General features: G+C 49.5%; 1 long non-coding RNA gene across 2 annotated transcripts in view; it reads right to left on the minus strand.

The window, feature by feature from the left end:
• LOC108449094 overlaps nucleotides 1–5578 on the minus strand; it is an 18484-nt gene extending 12906 nt beyond the window's left edge. For both annotated transcript variants that reach the window (XR_001865197.1, XR_001865198.1), the window contains exon 1: nucleotides 5232–5578. This is a non-coding gene — a long non-coding RNA (uncharacterized LOC108449094). The remainder of the gene's footprint in view (nucleotides 1–5231) is intronic.
• Between the last annotated feature and the right edge of the window lie 303 nt (nucleotides 5579–5881).

Genomic DNA, 5881 nt, shown 5'->3' on the forward strand with positions numbered 1-5881 from the left:
AATCCTGACTCCAAACAATTCATTCCTGCACTTTCCCTGCAGGCCTGGGCACTGTGTGAAAGCATCCCAGAGTTTTCCACAGCTTTCTCCCTGCTCTCCTTATCCCTCCACGGCATTTTCCAGAAGCCTGAAATGGGATTTTGAGGGAGAAACCTCGGAATTCCTGTCAAGTTCCTCCGGGTGCCACGGCAAATGAGGAATTTGCTGTCCAAACCACACAGCCCGAGCTGGCCCCGCTCCCGCTGCTCCGACCTCCTGATGTGTTTTCCTTTCCCCTCCACTTCATTCCCTGTGGCCAATCCCAAGTGTTGCACATCCATGAATCATGGGTTTCCCACAAAACCAGCATTTTTTTGGGGGAGAATCAGCTGCTTTTCCAGACAAAAATCTAGGAAATGACGGATCCTGGCTCCCTGAGGCATCGGTGGAATGAGGGGTGACTGTTCCTTCCCACACGGAGCAGTGGGAGATTCCGGAATTTACTGATGAATTCCTGAATTTGCTGATGAATTCCTGAATTCCTGAGGAGTCTGGGTTGAAGGGATTTAAATCCCATACTATCTCACCCCATCCACGGGCATTTTCCACTATCCCAGGTTGCTCCAACCTGGCCTTGGACACTTCCAGGGATGGGGCAGCCATAAATTCTCCGGGAATTCCATCCCAGGGCCTCCCCACCCTCACAGGAAGGAATTTTTTCCCATTTTTTCCCACCTAAACGTCCCCTCTGGCAGTCTGAACCCATTCCCTGTGTCCTGCAACTCCAAAACCCCTCTCCAGGCTCCTTGGGAGCCCCTTACAAAACTGAGGATGGGATTTCTTCCCATGGATCCTTCCCTCTGCTCTTCCCTAGGGAATATTCCCATATTAGGCCCTCAAACCCCTCATTCCCAAACTCTTCCCACTCCAACCCTCCCCATTTCCCTCCTTTTATATTTTCTGGGTGCAAAATTCCACTGAAACAGCCCCAAAAGTGGGTGCTGGGAGCAGCTTTTCCCAGCCCATCCCTTTTCCCTGCCCACAGATTCGATCCCAGAGGAATTGTGCTGCTCCCGAGGCAGGAAAACAAACGCTGGGAAAAGGGTGTTAAAAGCTCCCGTCTCGCCCCAGCACCCAGACAGCGCTGAAAGCCGAATTCCTGCCAGATAAAGCCCTTGGAGAATTCCCGGGATTGACAGGCGGAGAAAGGGAGGGAAAATCCCGGCTCCAGCCCGCTCAGGCGAGCAGGACGAGCCCCATCCCCCGGGATAACCCCGGGCAGGGATGTGGCGCCTGCAGGGAATTAAAGCTGTTTACAAGGACAGGGAGGGATGGATTTGATGGGAATCAGCTCTCCCAGGGAAAATTGGGATCGTTATTTCATTCCTGGCGTGTCCTGGCGCCGTGCCCAGGCTGGCCGGCTTCGGTGGAAACGACGGAAAAATGGATATTCCCAAAACTTTCTCGTTTCTCAGCTCCTCGCTTCCCAAGGTTTGCTTTGATCCTGTGGAGCATCACCGGGAGCGGCTCCTTGAGGCTGGAAGTGGAAGGGAAAAGCTCCAAAATCCGCGTGGATTTGGACACGGAAAACTCCAAACTCCCTGGAATCAGCTGGGAGCCGCCCCCACACCACTTCCATTCCGTCCCCTCTCCTGTTTCCATTTTTCACTTTTCCTTTCCCATTTTATCCCCTTCTTTCCAAGGCTTTTTTCTTGGGAAATCCAATATCCCGTGACCGAGGTCCCCCCTCACCTCCCGTCCCCTCCTGCTCTTTGATCCGCAGATCAAAGTGACACCAAGGAAATCCACACGTGGGGGGAAAAGAAAACAGCTCCTGAAAAAATGGGAATTTTGAGAGAATTCCCGCACTTTTGAGGGCCCCACACGCAGCTCCAATCCCTGATTCCCTGGAAAATATCCCTGAGTGACCAATTTGGGGATAATCTGGGAAGCCCCAAGCTCAGATTTGTGGTGAAAAGGATGATTTTGGTCTGCCAGGAAAATTCCTCAGGCCCTTATTCAATTATTGCCGCCTTTCCAGGGGATTTTGGGATGCTGTGCCAGCCTGGAAGTGTGTGAGGAATGGAGGAGCTTTGTCCCACCATGGAAAAAATTCCATGTTCTCCTCAAGCATTCAAGGCAGGGCAGGGAATGGGAATGGGTGGGAAGCTGAAACTCCTTTTTCTCCCTGGAATTCCTGGGAGCTGTGAATTCCCAGTGATCCCAGCAAAGTGCCCCAAAGAAGAGGGATGTGCTCATCCCAAAAGAGGCAGATTTGCATCCCAGATTCCTCATCCCACATCCCAATCCCGCAGGGGGATTGATCAGCTCCAAAACACTCAGGACACGCAGCGTGGAAGGGAATTAAAGGTTTATCCCGGATTTTTCCAGCTTTAACAACTCCACGGGAGACTGGGAAGGGACGTGGAGGGAGGAGCAGCTGGAAAATCCCTTTATCCCTGTGCTGGGAGAGCGGGCAAGAGTCCCCAGGGCTGCAGGGGGATGTGGTTGTGCAAGATCGCAGCCCAGCATTCCCATTTTTCCGCCGTGCCTGGGGTTATCCCGGGAAGCACCTGCCGTGGAGGTGCCAGACAGAGATGATATCGGAGTTTTGGCACCCAGACCCGCATTCCTCCGCAAAGCCAATTTAAATTCCTCACTCCGAGAGCTCCTGGAGCCAAGAAAAAAAACAGGAATTGAAAGAAAAAACAACAAATCAGTTTGGATCCAAAGTTTCCTTGTGTTGTTCCCGGGTGTGAGGCTGAAATGAGGTTCTGGGAGAGTTCCCAGTGGGAATTGCAAGGAGCAGAGTGGGAACAAGGAGGATTTATGGGATTGTGAGGAAAAATGCTCCTGCCTTGTTCCCATCCTCATCCTCCAGCATCTGCAGGCATGGATTCGCTTTTATTCCCAACTATGGAAAAGAGGCTCCTTCCCAGATCAAGGGAGGTGCAAGAATTCCCTTGGGATGAGGGTTGGGATCATGGAATTTTATTTCTGGACTGGGCTCCCCTCCCTGTTGTGTTGCAGCAGGGATTTGTCTGGAATAAAAAAAGAAAAAAAAATTTTAAAATAACCAAATAAAACTAAAAAAAAAATTAAAATATAAAAATAAAAATTAAAAAGATAAAAATTAAAAAGATTAAAATGAAATAAATAAAAAGAAGCCTAAAAATACAACATTAAAATTATAAAAATGAAAGTTAAAAGCATAAAAATAAAAATAAAACCAAAAAAGGAAACCTAAAAATAGAAAAATACAATAAATAAATTATTCTTGAAAATACAAAAATTAAAATATAAAAAGTAAAATATAAAAATTAAAATATAAAAATTAAAATATTAAAAAACCCCAATGCAAAAAAACCCAAAAATATAAAAATAAAATTATTAAAATTAAAATTAAAAATATATTTTTAAAAATTTAAAATGTAAAAATAATCCTTCCCACAGGGCCAGGCACCTCTGGATGAAAATATTGCTCAGGAACCAGATCCATGTTTTCTTTTTCCACCTGTTTTTTGTGTGGATACAGTGATAAGAGACAACAACCACCCACAGAAATTCCTGGTGATTCCCAGATTTTTAGGGAATCAGGTTGTGCCTCTGCTGTCTGTATGCAATAAATCCTAACTGAACCTCCCGAGGGCTGGGATACATCCAACTTCCTACAGATTTCATGGAAGAGATAAAAAAGCATCCAGGTAAAAGCAGGGAGTCTGGGAATCTCCTCAGGAAAAGGAACTGTCCCTCAAACCAGGAATCCTGAATTCTTCCCCAAATCTCCCTCAAACCAGGAATCCTGAATTCTTCCCCAAAGCAGGAATCCCAAACTCCCCCTCAAATCTGAGAATCCTGAATTCTTCCCCAAGCCCAGGAATCCTGGAATCCTCAGCTCTTCCTCAAACCCAGGAATCCTGAACTGTCCCTCATACCCGGGAATCCTGAATTCTTCCTCAAACCAGGAATCCTGAACTGTCCCTCAGATTCGGGAATCCCGAACTCTCCCTCAAATCTGGCAATCCTGAATTCCTCCCCAAACCAGGAACCCTGAACTGTCCCTCAGATTCGGGAATCCCGAACTCTCCCTCAAACCAGGAATCCTGAATTCTTCCTCAAACCAGGAATCCCAAACCCTCCCTTAAACCAGGAATCCCAAACTCTCCCTCAAACCAGGAATCCTGAATTCTTCCTCAAAGAAGGAATCCCGAACTCTCCCTCAAATCTGGCAATCCTGAATTCCTCCCCAAACCAGGAACCCTGAACTGTCCCTCATACCCGGGAATCCTGAATTCTTCCTCAAACCAGGAATCCTGAACCCTCCCTCAGATCTGGGAATCCCGAACTCTCCCTCAAACCAGGAATCCTGAACCCTCCCTCATACCCGGGAATCCTGAACCCTCCCTCAAACCAGGAATCCTGAACCCTCCCTCATACCCGGGAATCCTGAACCCTCCCTCAAACCAGGAATCCTGAACCCTCCCTCATACCCGGGAATCCTGAACCCTCCCTCAAACCAGGAATCCTGAACCCTCCCTCATACCCGGGAATCCTGAACCCTCCCTCAAACCAGGAATCCTGAACCCTCCCTCATACCCGGGAATCCTGAATTCTTCCTTAAACCAGGAATCCCGAACTCTCCCTCAAATCTGGCAATCCTGAATTCCTCCCCAAATCAGGAACCCTGAACTCTCCCTCAAACCAGGAATCCTGAGCCTTCCCTCAGATCCGGGAATCCCGAACTCTCCCTCAGATCCGGGAATCCTGAACCCTCCCTCAAACCAGGAATCCTGAACCCTCCCTCATACCCGGGAATCCTGAATTCTTCCTTAAACCAGGAATCCCGAACTCTCCCTCAAATCTGGCAATCCTGAATTCCTCCCCAAATCAGGAACCCTGAACTCTCCCTCAAACCAGGAATCCTGAGCCTTCCCTCAGATCCGGGAATCCCGAACTCTCCCTCAAACCAGGAACCCTGAACCCTCCCTCAGAGCCGGGAATCCCGAACTCTCCCTATCTCCACCCCAAGCAGCCACGTCCGCCATTTCACGCGGCCATTCCATGGATTTAGCCCCACTGGGATAGAGCACGAGGAGCGGGGATTTTCGGGAAGCAGGGAAGCTCCAGCGGGGGCCCCAATGTCCCCTCGTGTCCCCTCAGCCGCGGGGCTGAGCCGTTCCCGGCAGGGCTCTCCCTCAGCCCCGGCTCTTATCAGATCCCGGAGCGGGATAATGGCTCTTATCAGATCCTACCGCTCCCTCATCCAGCCGCAGGCTCCAGCTCCTGTTTGTTTAAAGGCACAGGAATGTCCCGCACGGAGGCAGCGCTGGCATTCCCTCCTTTCCCTGGAAGGGAGAAGGGTGAATCTGGGAGCGCGGAGCAATTCCAGGGATGCCAGAACTTCGGGAGCCAGCCTGGCTCCGCGCTGCTCCCGGCTGATCCCAAAAGGGGACGTTTGGCCTGGCACGGAGATCCAGAGGGGTGGGAATGAACCTTTCCAAGGTCCTTCCAGGGAGAATTTGATGTGGGAATCAAGGGTTAAAACTGGAGGAAAACAAACTCATTCCATGCTGAGGCATGAGTGTTCCCAGAATTTATTTGGGAATCAGTGCCAAGGGCTGAAAAGGGAGCAAATGAACCTGCAAAGCTTCCAGAGGAATTATCCCAAATATTTTAGAGTTCCAGCTCCAGGAATTCTATCCTATGAAGGAAAATTTTTTTTCCAGTCGTGGGGTGGAAAAAAATCCCTTAAAACCCAAATGAGAGAGGCCAAGGTGAGTGCAGGAGGCTCTGCCTGCAGGGACACCAGGTCATGGAATCATGGAATATTCCGAGTTGGGAAGGACCATGAATTCCAGCTCCTGGTGGATGAGGCACAGAAGGAATGAGGGATCCTGCCCCA

The sequence above is a fragment of the Corvus brachyrhynchos genome, unplaced genomic scaffold (genome assembly GCF_000691975.1).
Source record: "Corvus brachyrhynchos isolate BGI_N302 unplaced genomic scaffold, ASM69197v1 scaffold68, whole genome shotgun sequence".
Lineage (NCBI taxonomy): Eukaryota > Metazoa > Chordata > Aves > Passeriformes > Corvidae > Corvus > Corvus brachyrhynchos.